A 23,609-nucleotide genomic window follows, 5' to 3' on the forward strand; every position below is an offset into this window, starting at 1 on the left:
AACTCTACTGCTACTGATGCTATGCCTTCACTAATGCCCTCTCCTAGCTGACCTTCAGGGATTCTGACCATGCAACATGGAGTCTTGCCTCAGTTTCTCTCTGTGTCCACTTCCATCCTGGAGTATTCACTATATCTGAGGCTTCACCCTCAACAACTGCCTCTCCTGGACTTTCCTCGGGAACTCCAACTATGCCACATGGTTCCAGCCTTCAGCAGATCTCCATAATCCTCTCAAATACCTTTAAAACCAATACCACTTGGGCTCCCTTACATATTTTCAAGTTCACATAATAGCTTGAGATGCAGCCTTGGCCATCTCTTATTGAAGCTTCTTTGTGTTGACCTGAGGAAATATTTCCTATGCAATTTTTCCTCAGTGATTATTTATCATAGCTACTTTTTCAGGCCCAGTTAACCAGCATCAATTGTTCCTATAAAACATAGAAAGTTTCACTTCCACAGACCATTAATTCAAATATATTGCATGAATGGCCCCCAATAGAGTTTTTGAAAGACTCTCAATCTTACCGCTGAAATTCCACAAGCTAGGCCTCTGCATCTGCATGTCTTTCAGCATACTTTTCTTCTAAGCTACCATGGAGCAGCCTTGATGCTCTGAGCAAGCAGTAACTTTTCAGCTTGTATTAATTACTTCTCTTTTGCTGAGATAAAAACAGTTTGACTGAGGCAAATTACAGAAGAATGCATTGAGGGTTGGGGGGCATAATAGCCTTGACAACATGACGGCAGACAACAGGCGTGGCAGCTGGAGCAGAAAGCTGAGTGCACATTTTAGCTTCCTAATCCCATCCCCATGGACATACTTCCTCCAATAAGGCTGAACTACCCAAACCTCCCAAGCACCATCACCCATTGAGTACTAAGTGTTTAAATGCCTGAGACATTAGGGGTAATTTCTCATTCAAACTATAACAATGCAGCCCAAAATTCCAAACGCTTCCATAATCTTCCTAGAAAAGGATACATTCAGGTCCATCATGCTCATTCCGCACTCTTGGAACCAATTTCTAATAATGTAGTTTGCTTCTTTGTTGCAGGGATAAAGCAGTGACAAATAAAACTTAGGAAGAAAAGGACTTATTTGGGATTATACTTTTATATCATAGTCCATCATTGAAAAAAGTCAGGACAGGAATGCTGTGGAACAATCCTTTTCTACACTATGAATATGTATTACTCTCATTTGCTAATGAAAAGTTGATTGGCTGATAGCTGGGCAGGAAGAGATTGAGAGTGAGAGCCAGACTAGGAGAATTCTGGGAAGAAGAAGGGTGGAGTCAGAGAATTGCCAGAAAACACAGAGAAACAAACTGAGAATGCCATACTGAAAAAAGGTACCAAATCATGTGCCTAAACATATATAAGAATTATGGGTTAATTTAAGTGTAAGAGCTAGTTAGTAGTAAGCCTGAGCTATTGACCAAGCCTTTATAATTAATATAAGCCTCTGTGTGGTAATTTGGGAAGTGGCTGCCAGATATTTGGGAATAAGCTGTTAGGATAGGAAACATCCAATTACAGAGAAACTAAATCAAAAACAAGGAATCTGGAACTAAAGCAGAGAACATTACAGCATTCTCTCTGCTTCATGTTCAGCTACCTTTCTTAATCAACTTGGCATCACTTGCATCCTGTCTTCAAACTCAGGAAACTTGCCTACCAAGCCAATATTATAGAACCTTAGGCTTCTCTAGCCCACAGTTTCAAACTCCTCTTCATTTCTCCCACACCACAGTTTCAAAGAACTAAGAATGACATGATAAGAGTTACCCCAATGATGACTTCACTAGCTGCTCGTAGAAAAGAGTTGAGTTTGATCTGGCCACCTACATCAGGCAGCTTACAAGCACCTGTAAATCAAGCTCTAGAGAGTTACATATCCTCATGTGACCTATATAGACACCCCCACATTCATGCACATATAAACACACATACACATGCTTAACACACATGAAAATGCATTTGAAAGTAGATAAAAATCACATGATTCTAAATACAATTTTAACCCATATATTAGAACATACTTTTATGGAAAATGTTTGTTCTTTTGTAGCCAAATTTTATAAAATATTTCCCTTTTAAAATCCACTATTTCACAAAAAATTGCTATACTCTTTTTTACTTTTAATTATTTTATTTGTAATCTGAAACCTAGCTCATAATATTGTAAAACAACTTGAAAATATTTTTCCCCAGGAGAATATGAGTTTATTGAGAGTCAGATATCTTAAAAAAATCATGAATGGCATTTTCAAAGCAACAGTTTTACTTCATAGAAATTAAGATACAAGGACTAAAAAGATTATTCAACTGTAAAGAACACAAGCTGCTATTCCAAAGGACGGATGTTCAGTTCTCATTAGGACCAGGGAATCTGACAGCTTCTTCTGCCTCCACAGACAATGTATTCACATACACAAACACATACACTGAGTACACACACACAAACATATAACTAAAAACAAAACGCAATATCTTTTTATTAATAAGATAATTGATGCTGGAGAAATTAGTCAGAAGTTAAGAGCACTGTCTGCTCTTTGTGAGGACCTGGGCTTGATTTCCAGCACCCACATGGCAGCCCACAGCTGTCTGTAACTCTATTTTCAAGGGATCTGACAATCTTTCCTGGCTCCCATAAGCACACGGCATGCATATAATGCAGATAAACATACAGACAAAACACCCATACACATGAAATAATAAACTGAAAATACACAAAAGCAAAAGAGGAAATAGATGAGAAGATGGGGATCAGAAGAAGTGGGATGGACCAAGAGAGTAATGAGGGGTGAATAGGGTAGGGAAACATGTGCAGGGAAAGAAGACCTTGCCACTGACTTTACCTCAAGGCCAAGATCAAGGTCAAGGGAAAAACACCCTGCTCCTGGCTTGACCTGGAGATCCCAAGACTTGGAAATTTCTGACCAGTGACTCGGCATTAACAGCCAAACAATACTTCCCGATGCTCTGTACTTTTCCATCAACACACTGCACATGCTCCATGAACCCTATGAAAGCCCTCCCCGGCTTTCTCCCAGCCCTCTGTTGTATCGCTTACTGTTCAGAGGCAGCCAGTACTCTGTGTTTCTCCCCAATAAATCTTCTTGTGAAGTTTGTTGTGCGCTGTGACTTTATGGTATTCCTTGGCTCTCATTGCCAAGATACCCTTGTGCCAGAAAAACCTTTCATGAATGTCATGACACAGAAAGGCTCTCCTGGGGCCTGTGCTTCCTCTTCAAGACCCTAATCCTCATCTCTGGTCCACCCACAGCAGACTCTATCCACCAGTGGTAATTTAGCAAATTTCTCCTTTAGTTGGTGTAAACACTTCCCTGAGTCTATAGAAGTGACAGTTTGGCATCTGAGACCCTTCTGGTACTCTTGGAGGCTGAGGTACCCATAGCCATGGCCTTTTAAGGCTACAGATCACCCTCTTCACCCACCCTATCCAGCCACCCCACAGTGGAAGCTGCAGTTCTGCAGCTTCTGCAGGCCTGACTGGGCTGTTTTTACCCTTTCCTGCTCCCTTTCTCTTTTTCACATCTGCCTCATATCTGACTGTAATCCTTCAGCTCCTCTCTGCCCTCACGCTTTTATGATACTATGCAACCCTATTCCCCATCCCTTTTCTATGGATGAGACCTCATTCCTGAGCTCAGATTTTTATTGCCTTCTAGCAAGCCTTTGGGCCTTGTTCAAAAACCCTGGTATCAGGCTCCATGTCTCCTTGGGCTATTATCCCTGATACCGTTGAATACAGTGATGACCCACTAAATAGCTTGGTGGCATTTAGTCCTCCCTGAATTCTGGGGATGCCCTTGACTACAGGCTGCTAAGAAACCTCCCTACTTCCATGGGAACAATGATATCCTTTCATTCCACCTTGGGATGCCTCTTGGAAAACTTCAAGCCTCTACACCTGGCACCCTACCTGAAGGGCCCAAACTTATTTGCTTTTGCAAACGAATTTTGTCTCAATATCCCTTGGATAACCCATCAAACGGCTCCCTAATGGCACCCTAGATCCCGATATTATTTGACCCTTTACAACTGCTGAAAGCAGTTGGGAAAATGGAAAGAGATTCCCTACATCCAAGCTTTCTCCCATCTCTGTTCCAAACCTTCTCTCTCTTCTTCCTGTTCTCCCACCCAGCTCCCTCTAGCTAACAAGCCTCCCCCATATTGGCATTATGTTTTAGAGTTCTGTCTGGAGTTGTCTGATCTTGTCTTTTACTATACCTGGTTGGCTGACATAGAAGGTACAATCCTCCCTGAGGAAGGGTGGAAGATTGCCCCTCTCTGCTATGAGTAGATCTAATACTTGCCAAATTTTGTAGCACCATGGTATACAGCAAGTTTATTTGGCCCTGGAGGGTGAGGACGGTCTGAGCCACCCATTGGAGGTCTTGGATGAACTAAGAGAAAAACTGATAGTAGATAATATGTGCTTAGTACCACTGTTTCAGTCCAGTGGTGAGGCCAGTGGTTATGGGTGAGAAGGGGTAGGACCTGAATCATTCGTCAGCTTAATGCCTCTGGCCTAGGAATTGTTGACAGTCCAGTTTGGAATTAGATACTGGCTATCCTAATCCCCTTTCTCCTCTTTTTCCTAATTCTATTAATTACACCCTGTCTTATAAACTTTCTGTCTCAATTTCTTCAATAGCAGATTCAAAAGATTTATAATCAGACCTTTAATCAGTTGCTGTTACAGGATTATCAGCCCTTAACTGTTGGATCAAAGGCCATGACCCCCAAATTACACCCTGATATAACTGTCAGCTTGCCCCATGGATATCAAGGCTCCCACACAGCAGGAAGTAGTTCAATGATATATCACCCTCTTTTCTGACCCCTGATTAATTATCAATAGTAAACAAAAAATAGGAAGAACGTAGGGGGAAGGGGCCATGGAAAGAATACTCTTCCCTGACTTGATCGAAAGCTCTGAAGGAAAAACATGTCAAGGGCTCTTAAGACTTGGGAATCATACAGCATAATGGTCAAATAATACTTTCTGCTCTCCTATACTTTTTCACTCGCTTTTTGCCCAGCCTTCCCTCTGCTGTCTCTCTTTCCATTCAGAGGTAGCTGTCACTCTGTGTCTCTCTCCAACAAATCTGTGTGTGAGATTTGTGATGTGGTATGACTTTGAGGTATTCCTTGTGCAAGAAAAACTTTTCAAATATATATATGTGTGTGTGTGTGTGTGTGTGTGTGTGTGTGTATGTATATATATATGCATATGTATGTGCATGGAAAAGTGATAATAAAATATATGTATCATTAACATATGCTGGTAAAAGCATAATAAAGCCTGGCATATTAAAAAAAAGAAAATCCCAAAACCTAAAAATTGAAAATAAAAACTGCTATGGGATGATCTTTCTGTATGCTGTGAATATGTTTTATCACCATTGGTTAATAAAGAAGCTGCTTTGGCCTATAGCAAGGCAGGATAGAGTCAGGTAGGAAATCCAAGCAGAGATACAGGAAAAAGAAGGGTGGAGCCAGGAGGAGATGTGAGCCAGCCACCAGAGGAGCATGATGTATTAGAAAACAGGTAATTCCACAAGGCCATGTGGCAAAATACAGATTAATAGAAATGGATTAACTTAAGTTATAAGAACTAGTCAATAATAAGCCTGAACAACAGGCCAAACATTTTGTAATTAATATTAAGTCTCTGAGTGATTATTTTAAAAGTGGCTGTGAGACACAGCAGGACAGAAAAGCCTTCATTTATAAAAACATTTAACATAATTATTTATAAATTCTGAATTTAGGGTCAATTCACATTTAATTGTAGTTCATGTTTGATATATACATATATCTCATGTAGACTTGTACAAACACAGAATAATTTTATACATAGTGGATGTATACTTGATAATACCATGTGAAATGAGTTACTGTGAACCACATTCTTCTTCATTTGGTTGTATAGCATAGTTGATTGATACCAAAATGTTTAATGTAGAAAATGGATTGTAGGATTTACTTGCATGTTTTAAAATTAGCATTCATAATACTTTTAATACTTGCTTCCTTTTTGTAAATTAAATGCCTAAAATTTAATTACTCATAATGGACAATCAATAAAACTTCACTAAATAACAAATATATTTGATAATGACAATTAGGTTACTAGACATTAAGTCTAATAAGATAATGGATATTATTTCCTACATCCATGCCGCACAATTTTACATTTCTCCTTCTACTCATTACTTAAACATGACTTTGTGTGATTTATAAATCCAGTTACCAACATTTCATGCAAAATTTGAAGTGTTATGATTTTAAAATTTAATGTGTTTCAATATTCTACATTTATACCTAGAGCTTTTTAAACTATTTGACCTTTGGTAAAATGCCAATCTTAATTACACTGGGAATATGATCAGCAGTTGTCAGACTTAGAGATTATGAAGCCAACAAAAAGTGAGACATGGAATCCAGTGATACTGTGGTAAACCACAGCTTATTGACTATAGCCAAGTCACATCATAAAACTGTCATTCAAGGCTGGGAAAGAGAAACTAATGTGTGCTATCTAATTTTTCTCTGAGTAAAGTTTGGGGGACTATGTGATAACTGTCTTTTGACAAGTGATATCAAATGAGCCTTTGTTTATCTAAAAATAAAATTGCTTGGTGATATTTTCATTGAACTTTTGTTCAGTGAATAAGTAAACAACATGTAGATATTTTAGGTTGAAGGATATACTGAAGAATATACTATGGCAAAGATATAGTTCAAATATAAATAGAATATAAACCTTAATATAGGTAAATTATCCTGTATTACTGGAGGAGCAGCATTATCTTAGACTCTTAATCTTGTTAAAGATTGTTTGATAGAGACAGTCAGGATTAATCAGAAGAGAAATACTGTAAAAATGAATGTAAGAGACTTAAAATGTGAACTATTTGATATATTATTGCCTATGAAATGTAGGTATTTATGAGACAGAGACAATTATTATTTAGGGAAGCCATCCATCCTACTACCAGAAGAGAAATAGTGACCTGAACCCTGCAAGTTATAAAAAGAAATTAAAAATAAAATAATTTCTGCCTATATAAAAAATACACATACTGCTTGCTTCAGAAGCACATATACTAAAATTGAAATTATACAGAGAAGCTTAACTTGGTACCTGATCAAGGATTTTAGGCAAATTTGAGAGTCATTCCATATTTTTAAATGAATAAAACAGTTTAAAACCTGAAAGTAGAAATAGAATCAATAAAGAAAACCCAAACTGAGGGAAAACTAGAAATGAAAAAATTAGAAATTCAAACAAGAGCCTGTTGGCAAGGTTCCCCAACAGAATACAAGAGAAAGGAGAAATAAGTTTAAGAATGGAAGACATGACAGAAAAAAAATGGATTTCTTAGACAAAGAAAAGGTTAAATCTAAAATAATCCAGGTGTAGAACATCCAGGAAACCAGGGACACTTAAAAAAATGAAATCTTGGAATAATAGGGTACAGGAAGTGTCAGTGATCAAAGACACAGAAAATATTTTCAATAAAATCACAGAAGAAAATTTCTAAACCTAAAGAAGGAGATGCCTACAAAGCTACAAATATAGAGAACACCACATAGAGTATATCTGAGAAGAAAGTCTCCTTGGCACATAAAATGAAGACAGTAAACACACAGAAGAAAGCAAGAATATTAAAAGCTCAAAGGGGGGTAAAAAAAAAGACCAAGTAACATATGTTGGTTTTTGTGGCACACTTACCCTGCAAAGAAAAGACTCAAACACAGCAAACCTGCTAACAAAAGTTTTACCAAAAGAAAAAGGAACAAAAGATGTGCTCAGGCCTGTGGAAAACCTGTAAAAAGAGAGGGTACGGGGCAGCCTTCTAAAGGCTAACCTGCACATGGGAACTTGGGTCAGCACTTGGGTCCACATGGCTACTCCACGCATACACATACATTACATGGTCACGCTGCACGCAAATTATGAGACCATGTAGCACACAGGTTTACATAGGACGTATGATGTGGAAATGACTGGGCAGAAATGACTGTCCCCCCCCCCCCCCCCCCCCGGAGCATGCACGATCACTGGGGCAAGACTATTAGCATATACAGGCAGCACATTGAAAATGGCACCTGACTTCTTAATAGAGACTCTAAAAGTCAAGCATTCTGTATATTCTAAGAGACCAGAAATGCCAGGCTAGATTACTATAAGCAGAAAAACTTTCCATCACAACAAATGGATAAAATAAGACATTCCAGGACAAAAACAAATTTAAGCAATATCTGTCTGTACATCCAGCCTTACAGAAAAGCTAGGATGAAAACTGCAACCAAAAGGGATTAACTATACAAAAGAAAACACAAGGAATAAATAATCCCAGATCTCAAATTCAAAGAGGGGGAAACACCGTCCCCACACCCCCACCCCCACCAAACAACAATAAAATAACAAGAATCAACAAATAAACACTACTCATGGATATCTTTCAATATAACTGTTCCCCATTCCCCAATAAAAAGACACAGGCTAGCAGAATGCTTGTAAAAACAATGATTCTTTCTCCTGCTATCTACTTTAAACACACCTTAACATCAAGGATAGATATCAACTCAGGGTAAGAGAATGAAAATAGATATTCAAATCAAATGGATCTACAGAACAAGTTGGTATAGCCACTTTATTATTATCTGAGAATATAAACTTTGTGGTAGTTTGACTGTAATTGACCCCCATAAGCTCAAAGTGAGTGGCACTATTAGGAAGTTTGGCCTTGTTGGAATAAGTGTGGTTCTGTTGGAGGGAGACATCACAACAGACACCAGGGAAATCCAGAGAACATAAGGACATACTTTAAAAGTCTGTACTCCACAAAGTTGGAAGATATAAAAGAAAAAAATAATTTTCTCAACACCACATACTAAGGTTAAAACAAGACCAGATACACAATTTAAACAGACTTATATAATCCAGTGAAATAGAAGTAATAATTAAAAGTCTCCCAGCCAAAAATAAGCCCAGGGAGAGATGGTTTTAGAGCAGATTTCTAACAGACTTTTGAAGCAGAATAAGCAGTGTTAATGCCAATACCCCTCAAATTATTCCAGAAAATAGAAACAGAAGAGACTTAGCCCAATCTTTTTTACAGGGCACAGTTACCCTGACATCCAGCCACATGAAGACTCAACAAAGGATGAGAATCACATACTAATTTTCCTTGTGTACATAGATGCAAAAATAAACTTAATGAAACTTACTCAATAAAATTCTTACAAACCTAATCTAAGAATTCACCAAATGATCATCCAACAAGATCAAGTATATCGGTTCAACATATGTAAATGAATAAAAATAACCCACCACATAAATAAACTGAAAGAAGAAAACCACATGGTCCACATATTAGATGCAGAAAAGGTCTTTGACAAAATGCAACACCCCTTCATGATAAAAGTTCTAGAGAGATTGAGGAAACAAGGAACATACCCTAACAAAATAAAGACAGTTTACAGCAAGCTCCTAGCCAACATCAACTTAAATAAAGAGAAACTCCAATCAATTCCACTGAAAACAGGAACAAGAAAATGTTGTTCACTCTATATCTATTCAATAAAGTACTTGCAGTCTTAGCTAGAATATTAAGTCTTGGGGGTATCTCTAACCAAGTAAGGGAATGACTGCTATGATAAAAAAGCTTTAAGATTTTGAAAAAAGAAATTGAAGAAGATATCAGAAGATGGAAAGATCTCCCATGATCATGGATCTTTGGAATTAATATAGCAAAAAAATGGACATACTTCCAAAAGCAATCTAAAGATTCAACACAATCCCCATTAAAATCCAATACAATTCTTCATACAACATCACACATACTTTTCTGCTTTATGAGGAAATGCAAAAACCCCAAGATAGCTAGAACAATTCTGAATTATAAAAGAACTACAGAAAGTATTACCATCTCTGACTTCAAGTTGTAACTACAAAATTACAGTAATAAAAACTACATACTATTAGCCCAAAATAGACATGTTGGTCAACCAGTTCAGATTGAAGATCCAGACAAATTCCACAGATACATAATTTTTGATGAAGAAGCCAAAATACACAGTGGAATTAAGAGAAACTAGATAATGGCCTTGAACTCACTGTCATAGGAAAAGGCTTCTGTTATATAAAAACATAGCAATAAACTGACTCCTCGTTGAATTCCGCTAACTCATAGGTCAACTGGGGAAACAATTGACTCTTAAGAGTAGGATGCATGCCCAGCAGTAAATAGCCAACAGAAAACTAACACAACAACAGCATCTTTGGAGGTTCCTTGTCTCATTATATCATGTCAGAGCTTTTTCCATTTTTAATTTTATCTTATTATCATTTGTATTTTACTCATATGTTTTCTTCTCTCATTTTATCCTACGGGCTCTTTGAATATACACTATGGCTTCAAGTTTAGTGCTTTTATGACATTCCTGAGTATGCAGTTGAGTGAACTCAGTTCTTGTGCCTTTACTTGGGCTCTTTTCCTTCTCTTTGTTTTGTCCTGTTCTGATTGGCTTGTTTTCGTTGTGTTTTATTTGATTTTAATCTCTTAGAAGCCTGTTTGTTTTCTAATAAGAGACAGAAATAAGGGGTGGATCTAGACAGAAAGAGAGGTACGGAGGAACTTGGAGGAGTACAGGGAGGGGAAACCAAATCAGGATATATTATGTGATAAGGAAAAAAGCTAGTTTCAATATGTGGAAACATACACACAGGTATTCCATTTCATATGAAGTAATCGAGATTGTAAATTGACCTTAAGAGAATTTTAGAGATCTTCAAAAGTCCCTTATTCAATAATAAGTGAAAGGTCTTCGAGAAAAGAACAAAACCATTTAGGGTATGGAATTAAATCCACATCAACTTTCCATCTTCAACAATGTGCATTGTGTTATACAAAATTAAAAGGGAAAATAACCAGTTACAAGTATTATTTGGGATTTTTTTTCTCATCCAAAACTTAAACAGCTTTACAAATACACCTTTTCCTTCACACTTAGGGGATTAGTGCCAGCTGTCCCCACAGATAGGAAAGACGTGGATATTAGACTTTTATTTAAAAGATTATTGCATGTTACCTATGTACACTTTGCTATGTCCTTTTCAGCTATCCCTCATTTATTCATGCTACCTGTGGCCATGCTCTATAAGTATCTATCAGACTCAGAGGAAAGAAAGTACAGTGCTCAGCTTCCAGTTTCCCTGTAGTTGTTAATAAATGACTTCTTGGGCAATATGATTATTTTCCAAGTCATGTTTTATTGTATGATATTTTGTTTGTATTCTGACAAATAAAGCTGGCATGGATTTCAGAGAAGTGGAGTAGCCAGCCACTGTAAGACTTTTCATCTCTAGGAAAACTGAGACTGAAAGGGGAGATCCTGCCACTATGAATCCTCAGACTGAATGGGCTGGGAATCCTGTTTTCACTAGCCTTATATTCCTGTCTCCGTCTCTCTAATGCTGGGATTAAAGGTATAAGCCACCACCAACTGGCTGTTTCTCCTTTACACTGGTTCAATCTCATGTACCCCAGGATGGACTTGAACTCCTGATCCTCCTGCTTCCTCCTCCCAAGTGCTGGGATTAAAGATGTGTGCCACCCATGCCTAGTCTCTATGGTTAACTAGTGACTAGCTCTGTCCTCTGATCTCCAGGGAAGCTTTATTTGTCAGATCACAAACAAAATATCCTACAACAATGTTTCTTCTTCCTTTCTAATAGAAAAGCATGCATTTTAGCACTCGACCACTGTAGTGGGTAGCCATTCCAACCTTGATCTGGAAGTTCCAACCCCCATTGAGGCTTCAGTAATTGTCACGCCTACAAGGCGGGGCCAAGAGAGGACCCTGAAGACCTGAGATCTGGATGCGCTGCGCTCCCTTGGTGCCTGGACCCTGGACACTGGAGATAGACCAAGCAGAGGTCTCCAGAGAACACCGCTGGACTGCGAGACACCTTTCCCAGACCCTGCAACCCACCTATCCCTTCACTTGTAAGTTACAGCACTAATTAAACCTCCCTTTTAACTGTGTGGAGTGGCCTTAATAATTTCACCAATATACCACTTTTAGGAGAAGTGACTTATGGTAAAAATGAATCATCTTCAATATTGTATTTTCTTACTATTGACTCATTTAGATGCAGGTGATCAGTGCAATCCTGATTATTGTGAAAAATTGCTGTCCATTAAGGCTTTCTTAGAATCATGGGCATCAACTGTCTTCTACAAGCAAGTTAAGGAAGAGTCTATTTGTGATGCCTGGAAACAGAGCAGCTGTTGCTGATACTCAAAGAAACTAAGGTGTCATGGAGGCAAAATAGAGAGAAGAGAGATTAGGCTACTAATGAAATGTCTGTACTACTTAATTTAGCATCTTTCTCAACAGGCTGAACTCTGCTTGTGAGAGAAGAGACTCATTACTTTGGCCAGGCAGACTTCAGCACCAGCCAAAGTTATGGTACTTGATGTAACATACAGTCTCAGTCTATTACTGCGAATAAATCCTTTGTGCTCTCATTGTCTTAGTCATAGGAAGGGCCACCAGAGCTGTTTCTTTTTACAAAATAAAAAAAAATACAGAGAGGGAAATGAACACTAAGTGAGAACCTGTGTACAGCAATTTTATCCCCAGACAGAACCACTGCTGGTTTAACTTTAATAAATCAGCTGATCAGTATTCATGTAACAATTCATTGCCTATTCAAATACATTTTTCTTTTGTCTCAGCATTCTTACGTCTGGACTAACTTCAATTTATTTAATCACTGTTCATATATCATAATTCCCTTAAATCATTTTCTGTATGGTATTACAAACTTTCATTTTGTTCACATTCATCTTAAAATGTAAATATTGACAAAGAAGGAACTTAAAATAGTTTGAACAATTTTTTATGAATTTCAAAGTAATCTAAGCTTGTCAAGAGAGAATCAAAAAGCTTTGCTGACTTTCCATAGGTTTTTAAAGAGGCTAGAATCATCAGAATCATTCAGTTTTTCATGAAGTAATGAGCTAATTTTTTTGTACCTATAAGAAAATCAACCCAAAGCAGACTTTTCTTAGAAAGAGGGATAGCAGAGCTGATTGTAAAAAGAGCATTCTGGCATGTGTTTGTCCAGTGAATAGGCTTTACAAATAGAGCCAAGAATTTAGTAGGCATCCTCTCCCACGGGGTACTGGTTAACAGTTCAATGGCCTTTCTGTCATTTATCAGTAGTTTTCACTGCTTTATAAATCTTAAAAATGTCAAAGGGTAGTGATGATACAAAATAAAGTCATTTATCTTCTCATTTTAACAACTTTTGAAAAATAAAAGAAGGTGACAGTGTAATTAAACATTTAGGAAAATGTCCATCTCAAAAAATATCAATAATCTTGCTGTTCTCTTGTGAAATGTTTTTCTTTTGAGGAAATCACTTCTTATTGTGTGCCTAGTTTCATTATTTTTTGAAGGCTATTAGTGCTTAAATTATACTTATTACAGCAGAGAAATAATCCCAGGAGTCTTTTTAATATATGTTTTATTAGAGGCACATTTAGGTTTTAGACGAATTAAATATAAATGTGGTTAGTGTTTCTGAACACTATATAGCAAAGCAGACTCTGTAATTGGAGAGTACATTTTAAAATTAATTACACTGAATTTCTTATTTTGTGATTTAATAAACCAACTTTTAAAAGCAAAGCATGTATTTAGTATAATGTAAAGCCTAATAATAATCAAGTAAAATTCTAGAAAGACAACTTTACCAATAGGATCATAGTATTTGGATTGGCAGGAATTCATTCGAAAGCCTGTTGAGAGCTCTCAAAAAAGCCCTACAGTCATTTACATAGAAAATATAGAAGACTATGCAAGTAGCTGTATGTTTGAAATACAATGTCATAATTTAAGTATGTGATATAGTAGTGGAGTATCTTTAATAATAAATCAAATAACATGAGACAAGCAGCCATGCCTCTACTAATTTTGTTAGTGTCAAAGATGAGAAGTATTTTAAATCTCTGAAATAAATGATATGAATATATTTGTGTTTTATATAAGTGACAGATTACAAATACTCACACTAAGTTATTGCCTTGATTCAATAAGAAAATTTTAAATTACAATTATATCATTAAAAATAGAAAAAACGCCATTTTTCCATATCATTATTATGCGGAGTGATTTTTTGATTGATATGTGGGACTCTTTCAAAACCTTAGCTTCAGTAATTAGTCTCCTTTGGATGAACAAGGGCTCTGTCCATACGTGAACATTCATATTACAGAGTGGGCAAGTTCAAAAGCTTTTTCTATGCTGAAAATTAACTTGATATGCACAAAAACAGGAAGCATAATAATACACTCCTTTAGAGATTTTAGTTCTTAACAATAGATAGCTAAGATACATAAAAGTATATTTTTATGGGTTTCTGTTTTTTACAGACACAGCCTGAATAACTAATTAAGAGAAATCCAGTATTTATGGCTATGTTGTTCTGAATTTTTGTAACACATTTCAATACACATTACTTACATTCTACCCGACAGTATGACATATTGAATATACTTTTATGTGAAGCCACATCTTTTAAGCTCACTCATTTCTGTCCCTTTCAGAACAGCCTTTATTTCTGCATTGTACATCTTCAAGACTCCTACATAAAGCTGCTCTCTAGAGACACTCTGCCAATTGTTCTGAATTTAAAACAAGGTTTAAAGTTTTCTTATAGTTTTGAATTTTCTCATGGTACTGTCTATGTCTTTGTTTCTCATACCCAATTACACCATTGTTTAACCCTTGATCTTCCTCTTCAAGACATTAGTCATGCCATTTTTTCCTTTGGTATATTAGTCTGTGCTCCTGCTAATGCTAATTACTACATTAATTACTTAACAAAATATAAATGAATGACTTTTAAGTCTGGTGGCCAGAATACAAACCTTTGGAGCAATACAGTTGGCTCAGCTGTTAAGAGCAAGGCCTGCACAGGTTCAAACCCGACAGAGTCCTAGCACTCAGAGGAAACATTTCCTGGTATCCATGTCAGTGGCTCATAATCCATTCAGGCTTCTCTTCCTTCTTGAGGTCAGCTGGTTGGTTGGAGGCCTTTGTTCTATTCCCTGGTTTAATTCTCCTTTTCATCGTACATAATATTGATCCAGGTTTGAAGATTTATTCATGAACGTTTTGTGACCCCGGTGGGGGGCAGTGTTTTATTCATTCATCAAACGATGATGAAGCAGTAGCTGTTCACGTACAGGGGCATCGAAGCAAATCAGCAGAGTTTCAGGGTGTGTTTTCATTCAGAGGAATAGCTGTAATGAATGATTTTAAGCTTTACAATGTGACAACAGGAAGAGACACTGAGGAGGAGCACTCTCAGGCACTGTTAAGTTTCTAAATCACACTTGATAGGTAGCCTTCAGTTCTAAATGCATGATGTGCTCTGCATAAATAATAGTAAAAGCCGTGTTCTAAGATTAATGTACTTTAGAAGAACTCCATGCATCCTTGGCAAAGCACTATAGAAAGGTACATATTGAAATATAAACTCTTGGTCCAGAAGGTAAAATTGTAAGTATATTTTAGTGATTTTCATCAGCTCAGATGATAATAATTTCTTGAATTTATGTATGCAAGTAAATTTGAATGTTAGAACAGTGTTTCCAAATGTTCTGCATTGCTATCCATCATGTCCAAATGACACTTCTTGAAACTAACATTTTGTGACATGCAATTTTCCAAGATTTTGATAGTAACTTCCTCTATATTTCCTATTCACATTCATTGAGTAAACTTTGGTTACAAAATTATTTGTTTGCCATACCTATAAAGCCACTGAATTAGATATTATTTGGCTATAAATTAGGAGCTCGATGTTAAGGCAATTATTGCTGTAAAAATAGTCACATAATCTCAGTTTCATGTCATCTATGTGCACATCTAGGGTGACAGGATAGGCAGCCACCACTCATAGGCCGGAATGAGCAGCTCATCAACTGGTCTAAGCTAGACTCAGCTGAGTTAACTGGAATGTCTCTCACTGCTCCATGTGTATCTCATTTGCCCGAGATACAGGGCAAGGGAGAATTCAGGGTCTCAGGATACAGGCTCCTGTAAGCAAACCCATTTCAAACTCTAGCTGCATTGAAATTGACTACAAACTATATCAATAAGGCACTTGGTAAAGTTCCAAATCACTAGGCAGTGATTATCACTCAGCACATGAGGAAACAGCATTACAAATACATTTAGGGAGCAAAGGGCAGAGACAGAGACAGGGTTAGAAAAATGTAGGCCACTGCTAAACTGTACACACCCACCTTGAAGAACCAAGGGCTCCAAAGTTAGCTCTTTACCTGAAAGTCCTATATGTGTTTTTTCAATGTTCATCTGCTTTCTAGAAATAACTACAAGATTTGCCCAGCACTTCGAAGTATATTTTGAAATAGGAGGGTCTACTCTATCTTAAAGTGAAACTATAAAACGTGTTTCAGATGGGCTGTACAAGAAGTAAATCCCTGGTTTCTTATATAGGGCAATCAGTCTTTCCCTGTTGTCTCAGAAGTAAGCTGTGTCATGAAACTGTGTTTATATTAGAAAGGCACACACAGTAGGCCAGCTTTGGCCTTAACGTAGGTTTGCAAGTTGCAGTTTCATCTAGCATTGCCCTATGTTGACGTTGTCTGAATGAATACCATAGAGACAGATATGATTTCCCTCTGGGAAGACATATCGATATGATGTCAAAAATTATTCCTGCAGAGATTGCTGATGCACAGATGGGTATCAAAGAGCCGAAGAACCTTAGATATACAGTAAGTCTGAAGTAAATGATAAAGAATTATCAGAAAAACCAATACCAGGAAGACAGAAACATGTAAGTGAATAACTATTAGATCTAATGTGTATGAAATAAAATATGTTTAAAAAAACGCAAAGACGACGGGTGAGTACCCTTCCTTGCCCCAGACCCCATCCCTGGGCACCAGCCACTCCAGGGAAGACCTGGCCAACTTGGCCCCAGGTTCTGGCCACCGGGCAGGTTCCCTGCTAGCCCCACCGGGAAGGATCCCCTCCTCCAAGACCCCTGGCAGACCCTGCAGTCTCCACGCCCTGCCCCCACGCCCATCCGCCTGAACCCCAAGCCTCTTCCTGAGATGTAGAGGCCAGCCCCCAGCTCCCATCTTGCTCCGGACTTCCCTTTTGGAACACAGGTGAGTGCCCTTCCTTGCCCCAGACCCCATCCCTGGGCACCAGCCAATCCAGGGAAGAACTGCCCAACTTGGCCCCAGGTTCTGGCCACCGGGCAGGTTCCCTGCTAGCCACACAGGGAAGGATCCCCTTCTCCAAGACCCCTGGCAGACCCTGCAGTCTCCACGCCCTGCCCCCACGCCCATCCGCCTGAGCCCCAAGCCTCTTCCTGAGACTTAGAGGCCGGCCCCCAGCTCCCATTTTGCCCCGGACTTCCCTTTTGGAACACAGACTTCCCTTTTGGAACACTGGTCTGTCTGAACCAAGTGTGCGGATAAGGCCAAGAACGAACCACAAGGAGATGGGCAGACGTCAAGGCAGAAACATATACAACAAAATGAATAGCAATACAGCATCACCAGGCCCTAGCCTTCCTCCAACACCTAGACCTGAACATCAGAAATTGGAAAAAGCAGAAGAAAACAGCCTTATGAATGACATCATGAAGAAGCTAGAGGCTTGTGTAGAGGAAAAGACAAAAAAATGTGAAGAACGCTGTAAACAACTAGAGGAAAGGGCAAACAAATTAGAAGAAATCAATAAAGTCCTGGAAGAAAACAATAAAATACTGAGAGAAAATCAAGAAAAATCAATGAAACAAATGAAGGAAACAGTCCAAGACCTGAAAAGGGAAATAGAAAAAATGAAGAAGACATAAACAGAGGGAATGCTGGAAATAGAAAATCTGAGAAAACGATTGGGAACTTCAGATGCAAGTATAATCAACAGAATGCAAGAGATGGAAGAGAGGATCTCTAGCGTTGAAGATACAGTAGAAGAAATACATTCATCAGTCAAAGAAAACACTAAAGCCAACAAAGTCATGAACCAAAATGTCCAAGAAATTTGGGACACCTTGAAAAGACCAAACCTAAGAATAATAGGGGTCGAAGAAGGAGAAGAATACCAACTCAAGGGCACAGAAAATATATTCAACAAGATCATAGAAGAAAACTTTCCCAACTTAAAGAAGGAAATGCCTATGAAGATACAAGAAGCTTATAGAACACCAAACAGACTAGACCCCCCAAAAAAGTCCCCTCGCCACATAATAGTTAAACAACTAAACGTACAGAATAAAGAAAGAATATTAAGAGCAGCAAAGGAAAAAGGCCATGTGACATATAAAGGCAAACCCATCAGAATAACACCCGATTTCTCAATGGAGACTTTGAAAGCCAGAAGAACCTGGACAGATGTAATGCAGACACTAAGAGACCATGGATGTCAGCCTAGACTAATATACCCAGCAAAACTTTCAATCACCATAGATGGAGTGAACAAGACATTCCATGACAAAGCCAGATTTAAACAATACTTATCCACAAACCCAGCCCTACAGAAAGCACTAGAAGGAAAATTCCAACCTAAGAAAGTCAGATACACCCTCGAAAACACAGGTAACAGATAAAGCCACAGCAGTAAACCCCAATGTATAGAAGCACACACACATCACCACCAAAAAATAACAGGAATAAACAATCACTGGTCATTAATTTCCCTCAATATCAATGGACTTAATTCACCTATAAAAAGACATAGGCTTACAGAATGGATACGAAAGCAGGACCCATCTTTCTGCTGCATACAAGAAACACATCTCAAATTCAAAGATAGACACTACCTAAAAATAAAAGGCTGGGAAAAGACTTTCCAATCAAACAGTCTTAAGAAACAAGTGGGTGTAGCCATCCTGATATCCAGCAAAATAGACTTCAAACTAAAATCAATCAAAAGAGATCAAGAAGGGCATTACATACTCATCACAGGAAAGATCCACCAAGATGAAGTCTCAATTCTGAATATTTATGCCCCAAACACAAGGGCACCCACATATGTAAAAGAAACATTACTAAAGCTTAAATCACATATAAAACCCCATACATTAATAGTGGGAGACCTCAGCACCCCACTTTCACCACTGGACAGATCTCCCAAATTGAAACTTGACAGAGAAATAAAGGACTTAACTGATGTCATGACTCAAATGGACTTAATCGATATCTACAGAACATTCCATCCTAACAAAAAAGAATATACCTTCTTCTCAGCACCCCATGGAACCTTCTCTAAAATTGACCACATACTTGGCCACAAAACAAATCTAAACAGATACAAAACAATTGGAATAACCTCCTGTGTTCTATCAGACCACCATGGTCTAAAGTTGGATTTCAACAACAACAAAAACTACAGAAAACCTGCAATCTCATGGAAACTGAATAATACCCAACTGAATCACCAATGGGTTAAGGAAGAAATAAAGAAAGAAATTAAAGACTTCCTAGAGATCAATGAAAATGAAGACACCACATATCCAAATTTATGGGACACTATGAAAGCAGTACTAAGAGGGAAATTCATAGCACTAAATGCCCACATAAATAAGTTGGAGAAATCTCACACTAGGGACTTAACAGCATACCTGAAAGCTCTAGAACAAGAAGAAGCACAGTCTCCCAGGAAAAATAGACGCCAGGAAATTATCAAAGTGAGAGCTGAAATCAATAAAATAGAAACAAAGAGAACAATACAAATAATTAATGAAACAAAGAGTTGGTTCTTTGAGAAAATCAACAAGATAGACAAGCCCTTATCCAAACTAACCAAAAGACAGAGAGAGCGCATCCAAATCAACAAAATCAGAAATGAAAAGGGGGACATAACAACAGACATTGAGGAAATCCAGAGAATCATCAGGTCATACTTCAAAAACCTCTATTCGACAAAACTGGAAAACCTAAAAGAAATGGATAACTTTCTGGATAGGTACCACATACCTAAGTTAAATCAAGACCAGATAAACTATTTAAATAGTCCAATAACCCCTAATGAAATAGAAACAGTCATTAAAAGTCTCCCAACCAAATAAAGCCCAGGACCAGATGGTTTCAGCGCAGAATTCTACCAGATCTTCAAAGAAGAGTTAATACCAATGCTCTCTAAATTGTTCCACACAATAGAAACAGAAGGAACATTACCAAACTCCTTCTACGAGGCTACAATTACCCTAATTCCTAAACCAAACAAGGATACAACAAAGAAAGAGAACTACAGACCGATCTCCCTCATGAACATTGATGCAAAAATACTCAATAAAATACTGGCAAACAGACTCCAAGAACACATCAAAACAATTATCCACCATGATCAAGTAGGATTCATTCCAGGGATGCAAGGGTGGTTCAACATACGAAAGTCCGTCAATGTAATACACCATATAAACAAACTCAAAGAAAAAAACCATATGATCATCTCACTGGATGCAGAAAAGGCATTTGACAAAATCCAACACCCCTTCATGATAAAGGTATTGGAGCGATCAGGAATACAGGGAACATACCTAAACATAATAAAGGCAATTTACAGCAAGCCAACAGCCAACATCAAATTAAATGGAGAGAAACTCAAAGCAATTCCACTAAAATCAGGAACGAGGCAAGGCTGTCCACTCTCCCCATACTTATTCAATATAATACTTGAAGTTCTAGCCAGAGCAATGAGACAACATAAGGAGATTAAGGGGATACAAATTGGAAAGGAAGAAGTCAAGCTTTCCCTATTTGCAGATGACATGATAGTATACTTGAGCGACCCCAAAGATCCCACCAAGGAACTGATACAGCTTATAAACACCTTCAGCAACATAGCAGGATATAAGATCAACTCAAAAAAATCAGTAGCCCTCCTATATACAATGGACAAAGAAGTGGAGAAGGAAATCAGAGATACATCACCCTTTACTATAGCCAAAAATGACATAAAATACCTTGGGGTAACACTAACCAAGCAAGTGAAGGACCTATATGACAAGAACTTTAAGTCCCTGAAAAAAGAAATTGAAGAAGATATCAGAAAATGGAAAGATCTCCCATGCTCATGGATAGGCAGGACTAACATAGTAAAAATGGCAATCTTACCAAAAGCAATCTACAGATTCAATGCAATCCCCATCAAAATACCAACACAATTCTTCACAGACCTGGAAAGAATAATATTCAACTTCATATGGAAAAACAAAAAACCCAGGATAGCCAAAGGAATCCTGTACAATAACACAACTTCTGGAGGCATCACGATCCCTGACTTCAAGCTCTACTATAGAGCTACAGTAATAAAAACAGCTTGGTACTGGCATAAAAACCGACATGTGGACCAATGGAATCGAATTGAAGACCCTGACATTAATCCGCACACCTATGAACATATAATTTTTGACAAAGAAGCCAAAAGTGCACAATGGAAAAAAGAAAGCATCTTCAACAAATGGTGCTGGCAAAACTGGATATCAACATGTAGAAGGCTGCAAATAGATCCATATCTATCACCGTGCACAAAACTTAAGTCCAAGTGGATCAAGGACCTCAACATAAATCCAACTACTCTGAACCTGCTAGAAGAGAAAGTAGGAAGTAGTCTTGAACACATTGGCATAGGAGACTACTTCCTAAATAGAACACCAGTAGCACAGACTCTGAGAGAAACAATCAATCAATGGGACCTCTTGAAACTGAGAAGCTTTTGTAGAGCAAAGGATACGGTCAACAAGGCAAAGCGACAGCCTACAGAATGGGAAAAGATCTTCACCAACCCCACATCTGACAGAGGACTGATATCCAGAATATATAAGGAATTCAAGAAATTAGACATCAAAATGCCCAACAGTCCAATTAAGAAATGGGCTATAGAACTAAACAGAGAATTCTCAACAGAGGAAACTCAAATGATTGAAAGACATTTAAGGAATTGCTCAACATCCCTAATCATCAGGGAAATGCAAATCAAAACAACTCTGAGATACCACCTTACGCCTGTCAGAATGGCTAAGATCAAAAACCCTGAAGACACCTTATGCTGGAGAGGATGTGGAGCTAGGGGAACTCTCCTCCACTGCTGGTGGGAATGCAAGCTTGTACAACCACTTTGGAAATCAATATGGCGCTTTCTTAGAAAATTGGGAATCAATCTCCCCCAAGATCCAGCTATACCACTCTTGGGCATATACCCAAGAAATGCTCAACCACACCATAAGAGCACTTGTTCAGCTATGTTCATATCAGCATTGTTTGTAATAGCCAGAACCTGGAAACAATCCAGATGCCCTTCAACTGAAGAATGGATAAACAAAATGTGGTACATATACACAATGGAATACTACTCAGCAGAGAAAAACAATGGCATCAAGAGGTTTGCAGACAAATGGATGGATCTAGAAAAAATCATCCTGAGTGAGGTAACCCAGACTCAGAAAGACAAACATGGTATGTACTCACTCATAGCAGGATACTAGACATGAAACAAGGATGACTTGTCTGCTACTCACATCACCAGGGAGGCTACCTGGAAAACAGGACCCCAAGAAAGACACAGGGATCGCCCAATGACAGAGAAATGGAATGAGATCTACATGAACAGCCTGGACATGAGTGGGGGTAATGAAAGGCGAGGGTTGAGGGAAAGAGAGCTTGGGGGAGCGGGAGATCCCAGCTGGATCAACAACAGAGAGGGAGAGCAAGGAATAGGGGACCATGGTAAATGAAGACCACATGAGAATAGGAAGAAGCAAAGTGCTAGAGAGGCCCACAGAAATCCACAAAGATACCCCCACAACAGACTGCTGGCAATGGTCGAGAGACAGCCCAAACTGACCTACTCTGGTGATGGGATGGCCAAACACCCTAATTGTTGTGCTAGAAACCTCATCCAACTACTGAGGGATCTGGATGCAGAGATCCATGACTAGGCCCCGGGTGGATCTCTGGGAGTCCAATTAGCGAGAATGAGGAGGGTTTATATGAGCGAGAATTGTTGAGACCAAGGTTGGATAAAGCACAGGGACAAATAGCCAAATGAATGGAAACACATGAACTATGAACCAATGGCTGAGGGGTCCCCACTGGATCAGGCCCTCCGAATGGGTGAGACAGTTGATTGGCTTGATCTGTTTGGGAGGCATCCAGGCAGTGGGACCAGATCTTGTGCTCATTGCATGAGTTGGCTGTTTGAAACCTGGGGCCTATGCAGGATTGTTTGACTCGGCCTGGGAGGAGGGGACTAGACCTACCTGGACTGAGTCTACCAGGTTGACCTCAGTCTGTGGGGAAGGCTTTGCCCTGGAGGAGATGGGAATGGGGGGGGGGGGGGTTGGGGGGAAGGTGAGGGGGACGGGAGGGGGGAGAACAAGGGAATCCGTGGCTGATATGTAGAACTGAATTGTATTGCAAAATAAATTAAAAAAAAAAAAAGAAAGGTAGATATTCATGCTTTCAAGGCCAACATGGCTATATAATTATTTGGAAG

General features: G+C 38.5%; 1 long non-coding RNA gene and 1 other non-coding gene across 2 annotated transcripts in view; both read left to right on the top strand.

Moving 5' to 3' along the window:
* The window catches only part of LOC128119412 (uncharacterized), a 252,773-nt gene that overhangs the window by 85,560 nt on the left and 143,604 nt on the right, over nt 1–23,609 (top strand). The window lies entirely within an intron of this gene.
* Nucleotides 7,131–7,233, top strand: LOC128119517 (U6 spliceosomal RNA). The gene has a single exon (XR_008221551.1). It is a non-coding gene; the product is annotated as a U6 spliceosomal RNA (small nuclear RNA).

This window comes from Peromyscus californicus, unplaced genomic scaffold (genome assembly GCF_007827085.1).
Source record: "Peromyscus californicus insignis strain IS unplaced genomic scaffold, ASM782708v3 Scaffold_23__1_contigs__length_62951481, whole genome shotgun sequence".
Classification (NCBI taxonomy): Eukaryota; Metazoa; Chordata; class Mammalia; order Rodentia; family Cricetidae; genus Peromyscus; species Peromyscus californicus.